At 41.5% G+C, this 17514-nt stretch overlaps 1 protein-coding gene and 1 non-coding gene across 2 annotated transcripts in view; one reads left to right on the top strand and one right to left on the bottom strand.

The window, feature by feature from the left end:
* Positions 1-17514, top strand: part of NOL10 (nucleolar protein 10) — a 118480-nt gene that overhangs the window by 65063 nt on the left and 35903 nt on the right. The window lies entirely within an intron of this gene.
* On the bottom strand, positions 2329-2401 carry TRNAV-CAC (transfer RNA valine (anticodon CAC)). Its single transcript has one exon. It is a non-coding gene; the product is annotated as a tRNA-Val (tRNA).

The following is a 17514-nucleotide window of genomic DNA, read 5'->3' as shown; positions in this document are numbered from 1 at the left end:
AGAAGAAGGAGGACACTTTTAAAAATATAGTTAGCAGAATGGGTGAAATGGAGCTTAACAGCAGCATCTAGTAACAAAAAGAGCTCTGTGGGTTTCAGTCAACTGTTAAGTCAAAGGAATAAAGTTCAAGTAGAATGTTGGCAGTGACTGCACATATGATTGGGGGTGGAGAATGTCAAGATGGCACCGTGAAGGAAGGAGGTGTCTTGGGGCCTTTCATGTGCCGAGCGGACCGGTGTTCGTTAGTTCTTCTAGTGGTGATGAGTTGGAGAAAGCTCCGAAAAGAGTTCAAGAATTGTGTTCCCAGGCACCATCTAGAGAAGGCATGATTTGAGGACCTAGGAAAACAAGAAGATCATGCCAGAAAGGTACCTTGTATGAGGTGCGGAAAATGATAGGACATTGGCCTGAAGAAGAAGGTTTTCATTGTTTGAGGATGTGGGAAGAGCTGTCAGACAATCGGAGGCAGTAAAGCTCTCCTCTTTCAGAGTTTCTGAAAGGAGGAAAAGGCCACAAAACATGATTTACTTTAAATTGAATTCAAATTCGAGTTCAGATGTATATTTTTTATTTTTATTTTTTTTTCGAGACGGAGTTTCGCTCGTTACCCAGGCTGGAGTGCAATGGCGCGATCTCGGCTCACCGCAACCTCCGCCTCCTGGGTTCAGGCAATTCTCCTGCCTCAGCCTCCTGAGTAGCTGGGATTACAGGCACGCGCCACCACGCCCAGCTAATTTTTTGTATTTTTAGTAGAGATGGGGTTTCACCATGTTGACCAGGATGGTCTCGATCTCTTGACTTCGTGATCCGCCCACCTCGGCCTCCCAAAGTGCTGGGATTACAGGCTTGAGCCACCGCGCCCGGCCTTATTTTTATTTTTTAAAATTTCAATCTTTTTTTAGATTCAGAGGGTACATGTATAGGTTTGTTGCGTGGGTATATTGTGTGATGTTGAGGTTTAGGGTGCGGTTGAACCGGTCACCCTAGAAGTGAGCATAGTATCCAATAGTTTTTCCTCCCTCCCTCCTTCCCTTCCCCCTCTCCAAAAGATGTGTGTTTTTAAGGTGTCTTGATTCATAATAGGATAAAAGAAACGTATGCCTAATTGTATTGTTCAAGAAAGGTCTTACAATGATAAAGCCAAGCCTATAAGAAAGATCTGGAAGGATAAGACGTGTGAAGGAAGGTAAAAGACCTAATTTTATGGGGGAAAAGTATAGAGTTCTGTTTTGTCATTTTTTCAGTTATATATTCCTAACTATGAACTGGGAAACAAGGCACAAATGTCAGGTGGTTAATACATATTCTTTTGTAATACAAACAAGTTGTTTGTAACTTTACGAAGGGGAAATGTGGGCTTCCTATTTTAATCTAAACACTTTCAGGTAGTGACAGTATCTGTGGCCTTCTTCTCAACAAAGGATATCCTCCCCATTTCCCATCACAAGTTATTGGATCACAAGAATAGCAGACATACAGAAGCATTAATGTGTGACAATCAGGAAATAATTTTCTAAGCATCCTGTCACATTTTCAAAAGTTAATTTCAGTTCAGATTGGTTCTTGGTTATAACTTTCATGGAGATACTTCATACACGTATGACATATATTATGTTGTGTTAGTATATCAGATGATGTTTGTTTTTGCTTAAATAGTCTTACATCTGGCATGTCCATTTTCTTGAAAATAAATGACAACTTCCTATTCAGATGCTAGTTTGACCTCAGTGTTGACCAAAGACCTTGTCTCCTGAGTCCAGCTTTTCCTCCATCTTGGTGCTTACCAAGTTGATCTTGTTACCATTCCTCTTTTGGATGAGGTAAAGTCAGAATTAAACCTAGTATTTCAGTGTCCTGGTTGTGTAGTCACTTAGGTGGCAGTGTCTTTGAGTAACATGCCCATTATCTGTTTTTGTTTTTTGTTTTGTCTTTTTCTTTTTCTTTTTTTTTTTTTTTTTGAGACGGAGTTTCACTCTTGTTACCCAGGCTGGAGTGCAATGGCGCGATCTCGGCTCACCGCAACCTCCGCCTCCTGGGTTCAGGCGATTCTCCTGCCTCAGCCTCCTGAGTAGCTGGGATTACAGGCACGTGCCACCATGCCCAGCTAATTTTTTTGTATTTTTAGTAGAGACGGGGTTTCACCATGTTGACCAGGATGGTCTCGATCTCTTGACCTCGTGATCCACCCGCCTCGGCCTCCCAAAGTGCTGGGATTACAGGCTTGAGCCACCGCGCCCGGCCAAGACGGAAGAGAAAGAAGGGAAACCAGAGTTGCTGATTCGGTGAAATCTGGAAATAGCATTCTCTCGTGGGGGAAAAGAGCACAAGTGTTTCCGCCTGGGATCGAACTGGGGACCTTTCGCGTGTGAGGCGAACGTGATAACCGCTACACTACGGAAACCAGTAGGCCTGTTTTTTTTCTTAAAAAAGAAGATAGCTTATGTAAGTAGGCCAGAAAGATAGACCACATTCTTTTAAAATGCCCACTTTATACAGAAAATAAGTAAGTTCTAGGACTTACACGATCTCTGCTTTGATTCGGTATTCTCAAATCCCAGGAAAGTTTCTCTTCTGATGTCCACTTAGTTTTTTTGTTCCACCTGTTGATCCCTTCCTCCATCCCCAAAACTTTGAGCAATCACTGGTACTTTTACTGTCTCTAGTTTTGCTTTTTTACGGAATGTCATAGAGCTGAAATCATACCGTATGTAGGCTTTTCAGACTGGCTTCTTTCACTTAATCCTATGCGTTTGAGATTCCTCCGTGTCTGTCTGTAGCACGATAGCTATTTTCCTTTGTAGCTGAGTAACACTCTCTTGTCTGGAGGTACTGCAGCTTGTCTGTCCATTCGCCTATTGAAAGGCCTCTTGGTTGTTTCCAGTTTGGTCAGTTAGGAATAAAGCCACTCTAAACATTCTCATGCAGGTTTTCATGTACGCATAAGTTTTCACCTTGTTTAGGTAAATGTCAAGGAACCTGATCGCTATATCATATGGTCACAATATGTTTAGTTTTTGAGAAATTGCCAGACACTCCTCCAAAGTGCCTGTACGTTTTTGTCTTTCTGACAGCAGTGAGTGAGTTCTGTTGCTCCACACCCTTGTCAGCTTTTGGTGTTGTCGACGCTTTTGCATTTTAGCCATTCTAATTAATGTGTAGTGGTACAGTATCTTACTGTTTCAATTTGCAAGTACGTTTATGTATGTTGGTCAGTCATGAAAATGGCATACTATGATTTTTGTCTTTGTGGGCTTAACTAGATAGTTGCGTTAATTTATCGTTAGTTTTGAGTTTTTGAGGGGCTGGGTCATTTATCATACAAACATTTTTTACACAAACGTTTAGCATCTTTCCTGTGCCTGTACTAGAATATCAGAGACTGCACTAGGATGTCAAAGGCATTTGAAGATGTGGGCCTTGCTGCCTAGGAGCTGATAGTCTAGTAAAGGAACAGATAATACAGGTGATAAGGGACTTTGATATACAGGATCTTACAAGAGATTTTTACAAAGTCACTTTCCCGTAAGTAATATTTGAATCAAATTTCAAAGGCCGTTCAGGAATTAGGCAGTGATGGTGGAAAGAAGGGTGCTAGAATCAGGGCGATCATTCTTTACAGAGGGAGCTGAAGTAAGACACACGAGCCCCAGTCTGTTGAGCCTGTTTGGGAAGTTTAGGTTTTTTAGTGGCTGTTACAGGATGAGAGATACTAATACTTCTCCATTCTTATTGGAGAAGTATCAGGACTTAAAGCCAAACCTTTTATACCATGATACAATTTTTGCCTTTGCTTTTAGCTAGAGTGGCATGCCTTTGAAGGGTTTTATTCATGGGAGCGAAATCAGGTCTGTCCGATGATTCTGCCTGTATAATGGGAGTTGGCTTTGGAAGCCAGGGATAGGACATGCTGTAATTGATTAGAAAAAATAATGACGGCCCCATCTAAGGCAGTAGGCATGGTGAGGGAGGAGTTGAGTGTGAGGCATCAAGGAGTATGCCCATGGGGTGTGGTGATTCATGGGGAGTGAAGGAAGAGAGGGAGAGAGGAGAACTGACTGAGTAGTGATACCGTTCACAGAGATAAGGTGGAGTAGATGCTAAATTCAGTTTTGGTCATGTTGAATTGTCTTCATTCTAACTCTCCGTAAGTAAACTGCTTCCTGGGAGGGAGTTTTGATCTTCTGTTTTTCTAGTTTATCTCCATGGAAAGGATCAAAGGTTATGAGTTAGGTTCTTGAATTTTCTGGAGAAAAAAAAAAGCATCTTTATTGTCTGCACTTTGAATAGGTGTTCTCAGTCAGCGGCACTAGTACTGACTTGAGTGCTTACTAATAGCCTCAATTTTGAATTAGGGGCTAGGTCTCTGCTCCTTTACAGAGTATTTGAAATCATTGAGGTTTCCGTTTCATAATGTCAGGGACTTGTTAACCACTTGGGATCTGTATCTGTGCCTGTATTCATTTGGGGGTGTTTATTTTTTCTTCTTTTTTTTAGGAAAAATGTTCTAACTAAAAAAAATTAACCCTTGTAACAATAGATAGCTGAGAAAAGAAAAGTCCTTCATGACAGTTATTAACAAGCCGGTGCACATGCTGTGCAGGCAAGTCACATACAACATACACAGCGCTGGCATGGGGCTTGCACAGAATCAAGGCCTCATTATACTATTCCAAAAGGTGTTTCTGATCACTAGCAACATGATTCTGGTCATCACATAAACTCACTCTTTTTAATAGTTGCATAGTGTTTTGTTATATAAATATATCATACTTTATTTACATAGTTTTCTGTGTAGCTATTTACCATCCACATTTTCCTGTTCTCTAAACCAAAGCAGACTCTGGTTTAGAGACACCAGCATTTCTGTGATGACAGACACATCCTATATCTGCTGTGTCCTATGTCATAGCCATTAGTCACGTGAAGCTCTTGAGCACTTGAAATGTGAATACTGCATCTAAGGGACTAAATTTTTAATTTCATTTAATTAATTTTAACTTAAATACTCACAAGTGGCTTAGTGACTGCCTTACAGGACAGCGTAGCTCTAAACTTTTCCAGAGTCAAGTGAGATCATTAAGCCACTTCCTCAGACCACATTACTTTGGCCTTCATAAATTATAGTTTAATGATTTTTCCTTGATGTTGAACTTCTGTAAGCCTCAAAGAAATATTTTTTGTTGCTGGACTCCCTTAAGGATCTATGATATGCTGCTTGAGTTTTGTTGCAGTAGAGAATTTCTCCTTCCAGATCTATCAGTATACTTCCCTTTATCAGTAAAGTGTGGCTTCCCACCTTCCCATGCATCTCCTTTTGCCTTAGTTGCATAGGAGTCCAAAGGTTTTTTGTTTTTTGGTTTTTTTGAGACAAGGTCTTATTCTAATGTCACCCAGGCTGGAGTGCAGTGGCCTGATCACAGCTCACTGCAGTCTTGAACTTCTGGGCTCAAGTGATTGCCCAACCTCAGCCCCCTGAGTACCTGGGCCTACAGCAATGTGTTACCACACCTGGATAATTTTTGTATTTATAGAGATGGAGTCTTGCCATGTTGTCCAAGCTGGTGTTGAATTCCTGGGCTCAAACGATCCTTCTGATTTGTCATCCCAAAGTGCTGGGATTACAGGCATGAACCACCACACCCCAAAGTTAAATTTTTGAGTGAATTATAGCAGTTGTTAGATTTTTTTTTAACCTCTCACCACCATCCCTATCAAACTTCATCATTTTCTTTTCCTTTTGAGTTTAAAGATTTCATTACGTGTATTTTTTTTTTTAAATAAAGTTCTTCATATTTTTTTTTAATGATGCTTAGATTTTACATGAAGTCTTTGGGATCTATCCTAAGACTTCACTAAAAAATAATGTGCAGTGGCCAGGCACAGTGGCTTTGGGAGGCCAAGGCGTGTGGATCTTTTGAGCTTAGGAGTTTGAGACCAGCCTGGCTAACATGGCAAAACTGTCTCTACTAAAACGTAAAAAGTTAGCCTGGCATGGTGGCATGCATTTGTGGTCCCAGCCTCTCAGGAGGCTGAGACAGGAGGATCGCTTGAGCCCAGGAGGCAGAGGCTGCAGTGAAGTGAGATTATGCCACTGCACTCCAGCCTGGGCAACAGAGCAAAACTCCATCTCAACAACATCAACAACAAAAACCAACAGTGTATACATACTGATTCCCTCCTACAGCCATGCACACCCACATATCATACATCTTAGTGAGATCCTAAATATCATCACATGTGTGGGAATCCTGTTTATCGCCTTAGAGGAAACTATGCATATTTAAGACTCTACTTAAGTACTTTGTGGTTGACCGCATTTTATTCCACTGAGTTCACACTGAGTTCCTTTGCGTCCTTTGCTATGCCAGTATCATGCTTTCTTTCCTTCAGCTTTATTTCGGGAAACATACGGAAAATTTTATTTTGTATGAATTTAAAATGTGTTCTTCAGGATTTCCTAGTTGCATGCATGACAGCCTCCCCAAGATAATCAGTAACTGCTAAATGGTGTTAAAATATCTTTTCACCTTCCTAGAATAGCACTGTTAAGGTATAGAACCTTGAGAAAAAGTGTACATATAATTTTTTAAAAGTTTTGCTCTTCCTTTGTTTCTGCCAAGTTTTCCCCCCTGGATATTTTTAAGTATATTGGTACCCTTAGTTTTTATATAGATTTCAGAATTAAGAATTAGAAAGCAAAAAGAATATGCAGAAAAGTTATTAATATAACACTTTGCCTTCAAGGAAACCAAATGGAACCAGGAAACTACTCATGTGCTAAGGATAACACGCTAAACCATCTGTGTAACTCTTGGCAGGAGTGAAATGACAAAACAAGATCTTGGGGAATGCTCATCACCAGGTGCATGAACAAAAAGATAAATACATTCTCATGTAAGCAAATTGGCGTAGTGCCTTTAGCATCCCTAGGGCATGTGTGTGTGCATGTGTGCAAGTTTAGCATTTGGCATGGTTAGGAGATTGGGAGAGGAAAAGGCTGGAAGTAAAGGACTTTAGAGTCATTGTTACTGCAAACTCTGAAAGTGAACTCGAGGAAACTGCACTGGAATTCAAGTGTAATATGACGATAAACATCAAATGACTGTAGCCAAGGTGCAAGGCCGGGCTCTTCAGGAAAGAATAAACAGGAGACTTTAAAATAAACATCTGTTTTCTTATTCAGCTAACAGTGGACTTTGAAGAAGATTGGGGCCATGTTAAAATTTTCTTTTTCTTCCTTAAGAAGTGAAGAAAACTGTAAGCTGAGGATTTTTTCATGCTATTTAACATGTCATTTGTAGTGTTTCATGAAAAGCAGACAGACATGTAAAGCTTTTTTTTCTACTTCAAAGCAGAATAAGTGAAATCCACTTTTGAATATTTAAAAGAGAATTTTAACAGATTTGTTTTATGAATGAGTTTCATGATTTTGAATAAAATTTTTGCACACTTAAACTACAGTGGTTTGGCTAGGCATAGTGAGTGGCCACAACTGTCCTCCCAGCGCTTTGGCAGGCCAAGGTGGGAGGATCACTTGAGCCCAGGAGTTCAAGACCAGCCTGGGCAACATACTGAGACCCCCATCTCTACAAAATAAAATAAATTAGCTGGGCATGGGTACGTGTCTGTAGTCCAGGAGGATCACTTAAGCCCAGGTGGTCAAGGCTGCAGTGAGCTATGATCATGCCACCGTACTCCAGCCTGGGTGACAGAGCAAGACCCTGTCTCATAAATACATACATACGTACTACAGTGGTTCATTTGAAAATCATTCTTTATCTCCTGTTCCTACATTTTTTAAGGAATATCTGTCTTCACCAAGCTTGCATATTCTGAATCCTGCTTAAGTTCACAGTTTATCAACCTCCAATAGATACATGAATTTAGTTTTCAGTAAATTATTACTTTGGTTTCCCAGAAGCTTCCTTCACATTCCAGCTCCTCAAGTAAATGTTAAAAATTTAAAAAGGAAAAGGAGTGGATTGATTTTGTATTTATTTTTGTTTGGTGAAATAGCAGAGTGTGGGCATAGTCTTTTTAGTAAGTTTGCTAAAAAGTAACTTCCTGTCACCTCCCTTTGAAAAGAACTGAGGTGTGCCCCGTCCCCAGACCTACCATCTTTCCAGTTTGTGTATTGTGGTAGTGGGTGGGAATAAATTTTTCTTGGATTTTTCTGGCCTCCCTTCCTAAGCCAGGGGAGGTCCTGGGAGACAGTCCCCAGACAAACCCTTATTGGACTCCCTTCCTGGAACCTAATTTTATACTCAAAATAGAAAAAATAATGAAAAAATACAAAAATATAAAGACATGAAAATAAAGTGCTGTAAACACATGACTTTACAAATACTAATCATACAGAGCCAAACAATATAGAAATAGTGTGACATATTCTTTTGGCACAGCATTGCCTGTGTGATTCTCACCAGAAACGTTTAACCGGATCTGATTATGAGCAGTGATCACCAGAGGAGGACTGTGCGGACCTCTGCAAATCAGGGCTCCTTCTAAGAGCTCTGGCCTGAGTCTTGAGAAAACGTTCACATCCTGAGTCAGTGAAGGTGAGGGGGACTCCTAGATTACAGGAAACTAAGGAGACGTCATAACATAGTGCAGTGCAGGATCCTTTCATTTGATTTTAAAAAAAAAAAACACCTTTAAAAAGACATAATACACATACCATGAAGTTTATCTTTTTAAAGTGTATAGTCCTAAGCCAGGCTCTGTGATGCCTACCCGTAATCCCAGCTACTTGGGGGGCTGAGGCGGGAAGATCGCTTGAGCCCAGGAGTTTGCGACCAGCCTGGGTAACATAGTGAGACCCCATCTTAAATCAAAAAGAGTTGTACAGTGGTTGCCACTGATTCCATGACGTTCTGCATTTCCAACCTCTAGGCCTCTGCAGTTGCCAGCTGTTCTTGAGGATCACCCCCTCCTGCCCCTTGGGTTCTTGTCCATCCCTGTGGTTCCTGAAGAATCAGAAACCCCATGCCAGTTATTCTTCCTTCTCCTCCCTCCCCCGAGCCCCTGCAACCACTGATCATCTTCCTGTCTATAGATTTGCCTTTTCTGGACATTTCGTGTAAATGGACTCCTACAGTGTGTGGTCTGTTTTTTCTTTAGCCTGTTTTCCAGGCTCATCCGTGTTGTACCATGTATCCGTCCTTTTTTTTTTTTTTTTTTTTTTTTTTTTGAGACAGAGTTTCACTCTTGTTACCCAGGCTGGAGTGCAATGGCACGATCCTCGGCTCACCACAACCTCCGCCTCCTGGCTTCAGGCAATTCTCCTGCCTCAGCCTCCTGAGTAGCTGGGATTACAGGCACGCGCCACCATGCCCAGCTATTTTTTTTGTGTATTTTTAGTAGAGACGGAGTTTCACCATGTTGACCAGGATGGTCTCGATCTCTTGACCTCGTGATCCACCCGCCTCGGCCTCCCAAAGTGCTGGGATTACAGGCTTGAGCCACCGCGCCCGGCCCTACTTTTTTCCTTTTTATTGCTGAGTGATATTCCATTGTATGGATACATCACATCTTGTTCACCCATTCAGCAGCTGATAAATGTCATGATCCAGTTTTTTCTAAGTTCAGTGTTTTGACTTAGTAAAATAACTAGTCTCTTAAAGATGAGTTCTCTGACCACTTCCCCCTCCCTGTATATGGACCTGCTTTTCTTGTTTCTTTGCATGTCTTACAGTATTTCTGTTGGAAGCTGGATGCTTTAAATAATCTAATTTAGGAATTATGGAACTCGGCCCCTCCCCCAGGTCCCCAGGGTTTGCTGTTGTTTGTTTGTTTAGTGACTCTCCTGGACTAATTCTACAAAATCTGATTTCTGATGTCTTTATTACGTGTGATGACCGAAGTCTCTGCTTGGTTTGCTGAACAGTCAGCTAATGATTGAACAGAGACTTCCTTAAATGCCCACAATCAGTTGCCCAGCCTCTGCCAGAGTGATTCTCATGAATGCCCCTGCTCACCCTTGCTCTCTCTATTCAAGCCACACTGGGCTGGTCTTTTTACTGATCTGCAAACATGCCAAGCAATTCCAGCCTCTAGACTTTTGCAGTTGCCAGGTATTCTTGAGGGTCATTCCCTTCTGCTTCTTGATCTGTGTCCATCCGTCTCCCCTTCCCCTCTGTTCTTCATTGCCTTCTTTCGTTCAGTTGCCCCGAAGCACTGGTCTCTGTCTGTCATGCTCTACACTGCCTCTCCCTTGTTTGTTGTCTCTCCTTTCTGGAAGGTAAGCTCTTTGAAGGTGGGGATTCTTCTGTGCTTTGTTTACTGAGTATCTGGAGAGAAGGGGAAAGTGCCTGGCGGTAACTCTTTGTTGAATAAGTGAATGGGGAAGGAGCTTAGGCAACCTGTTCCTGTTAAGAATGAGGGCCAGACATGGTAGCTTACGCCTGTAATCCCAGCACTTTGGGAGGCTAAGGCCAGTGGATCGCGTGGGTTCAGGAGTTTAAGACCAGCCTGGGCAACATGACGAAATTCCATCTCTACAAAAGAGACAAAAATGAGCTGGGCATGGTGACGTACTCCTGTAGTCCCAGCTACTTGAAGGGCTGAGGTGGGAGGACTTCTTGAAACTGGGAGGTTGAGACTGCAGGAAGCTGAGATCACGCCACTGCACTCCAATCTGGGTAATAAAGTGAGACCCTGTCTCAAACAAACAAAAAGAACGAAGAATGATGTGCTAAAATGCCAACTGGGGCCAGCCATGGTGGCTCATGCCTGTAATCCCAGCACTTTGAGAGACCGAGGTGGGTAAATCACTGGAGGTCAGGAGTTCGAGATCAGCCTTGCCAACATGGTGAAACCCCATCTCTACTAAAAATACAAAAATTAGCCAGGTGTAGTGGCGTACACCTGTAATCCCAGCTATTTGGGAGGCTGAGGCACAAGACTCCTGGAGGCAGAAGTTGCAGTGAGCTGAGATTGCACCACTGCACTCCAGCCTGGGTGACAGAGCATGACTCTGTCTCAAAAAAAAAAAAAAAAAAAAGCAAGGTGGTCTTTCCACTGGTAGTTTTCATGTTGCCCCTTCAGCTAATGACTGTTCCCAGATATCAGTATCTTGCAAGTCTGTCTTCTGGGACCTTTCATTTTCTCCAGAGAAGAATCCCCCGGTGTCTTCCTGAGGCATTAGGGGTTTGGGCTGGTAGAGTGGACGCACAGCAACATAGGCTTGACTTTGGCATTCCAGGGACTAGGGAAAGGAGCCGAGGGTCCCACAGTTTGATGCCTACACTGCCCATTAATTGGCCTGACTTCAGCCCCACAGCTTAAGTCACCTGTGCCTGGGGGTATACTCTCCCCACACCCCCAGTCCCCTAGGGCAGCTTCGGTTCCCCTCCTCCAGAGAATTATCTCCTGGTCTCTTTAGGAATGGTAAGGATTGGGGTGTTCATCGGCTCCATCATTCCCCCTCATCCTGTCTTCTCCCCACGCTTAGAGCCTGGAAGTTATTCCCCCGAGGATTCTGAGGGAGGAAAGGCTTGAGAGAGATGGGAGTACCATTATTAACCGAAAGCTCTCTGTATTCACATTAGTTTTAATTTCGTGTTTAATTGTTTGCTTGGGGCGTCCTATCTCCACTAGCCCTTGATTAAAGGGACTTTGTCATGCGTATTTGTACTCATAGTGTCACATAGATTGACAATTGCTTGATGGACTATTAGTGAGATAGTGGCTTAAGGAGTCTTACATATATTTTTACTTGGCCTTATTTTTCTTGTTATTTCATTTCAGTCCCTAAATTATCTTTCCAAATATTAAATCAATTGAGTCATGGCAGATAATAGTTTTTCTTTTTTAATAAAAATAAATCTTTTAAAATGTTGAAATCAAATTGCTCCTTTGCTAATCTGATTTTTAAGAACAAAACGCTACAAGTAGAGTACATTTAAATGACTCATAATTACTCGCACAAATGCATGTAAACTTGGGTATACAATTAGGCTGCTCATTATGCTGCAAAAGCAATTACACACACTTAAGGACATGGCCACTCCCTCTGGCTCACCCAGTTGTTTCTCTTGGGTTTATGATGGTTTATTAAGCCTCAGCTGTCAGAATTTGAAAATACATGTTGCTGCTAGTGAGGCCTTTCAACCAATAAGGAAGAAAAGCCGAAAAAGAAAGTTTTCTTTTGAGTTTATATGCAGAGTTGGCTTTCTTAATTGGCAAAATCCCATTTTCCCACCAGAGATGCAGGCTGTGGGACTAGAAGAATTATCATTAATCATAATAGTGGTCACTGATATTTATAGTATGTCTATATTTAATATCTATTTACCATATGTAGCTATGTGTAGTGTGTATATGCGTTGTAGTACAGCTCCATCATAGCTGCAATTCTGAAATTTACCTTGAAAATTTGTTTGTAACACTGTGGTGCACTGTGTCTGGACCTGATTCATCAGGACTTAAACCTTTGTGAAATAGCGAGTTTCTTTCTAGGTCTGTGTTTGTCCCAAATCACTGGTGTGAATTGTGTAGGTTTTGCTGCAGAGTTGTTAATATGGTTGATCAGGGGCCGCGGACTCAGGCCTCACTGAAGGTTTTTTTTTGTTATAAACAGCATACATATTACTTTTTTAAAATGCAAAAAGTTGCTTGTTTCAAACCCTGACCCCAGTTGTTTCTGATAAAGAACCAGGGCCTCACTGCAGTGAGCTACGCTTGTACTGCTGCACTCCAGCCTGGGCAACAGCGAGATCCTGTTTTCCAAAAAGAATCGTGGCCTTAAAGTAAGGTTAACACATTTCTGGTTAGACCAGGATTTAAATTCTAATGGGGAGCGGGTGCAGTAACTCATGCCTGTAATCCCAGCAGTTTAGGAGGCCGAGGCAGGCAGATCACCTGAGGTCAGGTCAATACCAGCCTGGCCAACATGGCAAAACCCCATCTCTTTTAAAAATACAAAAATTAACTGGGCATGGTAGCACATGCCTGTAGTCCCAGTAACTTGGGAGGCTGAGGCAGGAGAATCGCTTGAACCTGGGAGGCAGAGATTGCAGTGAGCCAAGATTGCACCATGGCACTCCAGCCTGGGCAACAGAGTGAGACTCCATCTCAAAAGAAAAAAAAAATTATAATGGGGAATAAAACCCTCTACTTCTTAGATGGGTTGCTGGTGCTATTATTATTTTTATTGTTTTTACTGTTTTTATTATTGTTCTAGTTCCAGAATTGGTATTTATATCTATTTTTAGAGTGTCCTGAAAACAGTTGTATAATAAAATAACTAGATACTTGCGGTTACTAGGCGGTAAAACTGTTTTATATTCCAAACTCCCTGTTGTTGCTAGTCAGCAAATGTAGTTCTTACCTGTTTAATAGTGTCATTAAAACATAAAAAATGTTTAAATGGAATTTTTAGGATTGTAATAGTATAAGATCACTAAAGGTAAAAATGACAGTTCTCCTAACTAAACATCTTCTGTATAATTAATAATCAGTCAAATATTTTCATTTTATGTAGCATTACATTCTAACTATTTAGTATGGCGGTTAAGCTTTACTGATTATGAAACCGTAGCCTCTCAGTTTTTCAGGGCCTTGTTCAAGTGCCCCTGCAAAGCTATCCTCATCTGCCTCAGCAGATCAAGGACTTCTTAGAACCTTTTAAAAACTTCTGTTTTAGCATTAATCCCACTGTATTGTACTTGATTGTTTTCCACACTTTATTTTACTTATGTTTGACTTTTAGCACTTAACTTTTACTAAATGCTCTGTTAACTTTTTGAATGAATGAATAAAGTTGAAGAAATTAAGAATCATTTAGTCCTTCCGTATATCAATACTTAGATATTGCTATATTTGAAACAACTCTGTTCCTTTTGGGTTTCATTCTACTACCTATTTTTATAGGGCATACTATACCTAGAACATAATGAATATAGAATTCAATAAATACGTGATACATAAACATTATATTAAACTCTATCTTGTTACATTTTATGGTTCCAGTTTTATTCCTGAAATTAAAATAATATACTCATGTCATTTTTTCATGTGATACTATTTTTTTTCTTTTTTTTTTTTTTTGAGGTGGAGTTTCGCTCTTGTTACCCAGGATGGAGTGCAATGGCGCGGTCTCGGCTCACCACAACCTCCGCCTCCTGGGTTCAGGCAATTCTCTTGCCTCAGCCTCCTGAGTAGCTGGGATTACAGGCATGCGCCACCATGCCCAGCTAATTTTTTGTATTTTTAGTAGAGACGGGGTTTCACCATGTTGACCAGGATGGTCTCGATCTCTCGACCTCATGATCCACCCACCTTGGCCTCCCAAAGTGCTGGGATTACAGGCTTGAGCCACCGCGCCCGGCCTTATTTTTTTTCTTTTTGAGACAGGGTCCTACTCTGTTGCCCAGGCCGGAGTGCAGAGGTATGATCATGGCTCACTACGGCTTGACCTTGTGAGCTCAAGTGATCCTCCCACCTCAGCCTCAGGAATAGCTGGGACCACAGGCACATGCCACTATACCTGGTTAATTTTTTGTGTGTGTTTTGTGTAGAAACAAGGCCTCACTGCATTGCCCAGGCTTGTAAAAGAATATTTCTAGGCTGGCCACTGTGATTTACGCTTGTAATCCCAGACTTTGGGAGGCCAAAGTGGACAGATCACCTGAGGTCAGGAGTTTGAGACCAGCCTGGTCAACATGGCAAAACCCCATCTCTACTAAAAATACAAAAAAATTAGCTGGGTATGGTGGTGTGTGCCTGTAATCCCAGCTATTCAGGAGGCTGAGGCATGAGAATTGCTTGAACCTGGGAGGCAGAGATTGCAGTGAGCTGAGATCACGCCACTGCACTCCACCCTGGGATATGGATGGAGATGCCATCTCAAAAAAAAAAAAGAATATTTCTAAAAAATAATAATTACAAATTTATTGGCTGTTCTGTGTTATCAATTATTTTCTTATTTTTTATATTACTAGTACGTTAGATAATGAAATGCTTTATTATACTCAGTAGCAATAAGCAAGCGGAAGAAAATGATGGCATTTATATTGGGTTAGTAGACTTTGGTTCTTTGTCTATAATATTAATAGTACTTTGTTGTTGTCTTAATCACCCTTGATCTTTTAAAACCATTTATCTGGTAATCCTCAGTCTTTTTTTCTGTCTCAGCACATCTTTGGGATGTAGCACAGTGATTTTTCTAAAGTAGAGTAAGGGAAGGAGTTTCCTCTTTCAACTCCCTGAGTTTATTTACTTATGTATTTTCTTTTTCTTTTTATTGTTTCTAGAGACAGGGTCTCACTCTGTTGCCCAGGCTGGAGAGCAGTGGTACCATCACAGCTCACTGCAGCCTTCAAATCCTGAGCTTAAGGGATCCTTCCATCTCATACTCCTGGGATAATAATTAGGACTGCAAGTACATGCCACCATGCCCAGCTAATTTTAACAATACGGCTTTTTTTTTCTTTTGAGAGAGAGTCTAATTCTGTCACCCAGGCTGAAGTGCAGTAGTGCAATCTTGGCTTACCACAACCTCCACCTCTTGGGTTCAAGAAATTCTCATGCCTCAGCCTCCTGAGTGGCTGGGATACAGGCATGTGCCACCATGCCCAGCTAATTTTTGTATTTTTAGTAGAGAGGGGGTTTTACCATGTTGGCCAGGATGGTCTCGAACTCCTGACCTTATGCGATCTGCCCGCCTCAGCCTCCCAAAGTGCTGGGATTACAGGTGTGAGCCACTGTGGGTGGCCAGCAATATGTATTTTTGTAGAGACTGGATCTCACTGTGTTGCCCAGGCTGTCTTGGACTCCTGGGCTCAGGCAGTCCTCTCGCTTTGGCCTTCTGAAGTGCTGAGATTAAGCATGAGCCATTGCACCTGGCCGCTGAGATTCTTAGTATTTACCCTTTTTCCTCCCGACTCGTAGTCCATTACAGGAATATATGAGATTTTTGAGTTTTGTGATTAACATCTTAAAGGCAGATTGTGATCATTGAAGCAGTGACAATCCTGGGCATATGGCATGTCTTTTCACGTCCTTTAAAATTGGTTCTTCTGCTCAAAAGGATGGGCACAGGCAGATACTTTGCTGCATTTGAGTTGCAGCCTTCTTGTAGCACGTTGGTACAAAAAGATTCTTTCATATTTTGGAGAATCAACTGTTTCCATTTAGATTGGTTGATATGATTACCATTAAAGTTGCTAAGGGATCCACATTATCCTTTTCTAGCAATCTGATGATCAGTTTCGAATTTTCTACTTTTATTAATTCTGACCTGTGAGTTTAAGAAATACTTGCCGGGCACAGTGTCACTGCCTACCATTCTAGCTATTCTGGAGGCTGAGGCAGGAGGATCTCTTGAACTCAGGGTTTCAAGACCAGCCGAGGCAACACAGCAAGAACCTGTCACTAAAAAAGTAAAAAGAAAGTCTTATAAATTGACGAGCATGGGCAGCATGGTGTGACTGAAGCCTAGAATACAGCAATGTAATATAGCAAGACAGGAAACCTGGGAAGTTTGAAGTAGCAGTGATAGTCCATATATGGCCAAAAAGGATGTTTTCCTCAAGTCGTAAAATGCGGAATTTAGAAAGTAAATTAATATATTTTAAAGGATTACTTGAAGTTTAACATTTTTTTTTTTTTTTTTTTTTTTTTTTTTTTTTGAGACGGAGTTTCGCTCTTGTTACCCAGGCTGGAGTGCAATGGCGCCATCTCGGCTCACCGCAACCTCCGCCTCCTGGGTTCAGGCAATTCTCCTGCCTCAGCCTCCTGAGTAGCTGGGATTACAGGCACGCACCACCATGCCCAGCTAATTTTTTGTATTTTTAGTAGAGACGGGGTTTCACCATGTTGACCAGGATGGTCTCGATCTCTTGACCTCGTGATCCACCCGCCTCGGCCTCCCAAAGTGCTGGGATTACAGGCTTGAGCCACCGCGCCCGGCCGAAGTTTAACATATTTTATGGCCATGAAGGCAACAAGGACATATTACACATTGACACTGTGATCATTTTAGGTACATCAGAGAGTGTGACGTGCCTGTGGTTGAGCCCTCCTTATTGGCTGAGCCAGCCACTCTTTTTGCAACTTAAGAGTAGGCCTCTGAGGAAAGGTCTAATGTGGATAAAACCTGAAGTTTATGCCAGTGTAAATCAATAATTTCAACTTTGTTGTGGTGGTTTTGATGTTTTTTTTCTCTGAAGAGGAACTTGGGAAATGTGATTAATAAGGTCAGCTACTAGATTTAATTTTGTTTTTGTTGGAAATATTTTTTCCTAGAAAATTTAATGACCATGAATCTGATTGCAGAGATTATTTACCATAACTTAGACCTGTCCTCTGACAGGCGATTTAAACCACTTCCATTAAAATCTAGATAATCAGAAAAAATGTTATGGAACATTACAAAAGAGAATTTACTTTCACATTTCATTTGAAAGTTAATTCAGATCTAGACTGTTTTAGTATTCCTGCTCCTCACCTCCAAAAGTCAGTGCACACAGTATCATCTTTTTATTGTCTTCGAAGCCCATGTTTATGATTGAT

Source organism: Saimiri boliviensis, chromosome 1 (genome assembly GCF_048565385.1).
Source record: "Saimiri boliviensis isolate mSaiBol1 chromosome 1, mSaiBol1.pri, whole genome shotgun sequence".
NCBI lineage: Eukaryota > Metazoa > Chordata > Mammalia > Primates > Cebidae > Saimiri > Saimiri boliviensis.
Note: the sequence above shows the minus strand (reverse complement) of the source record. Positions and strands in the feature narration are given on the sequence as shown.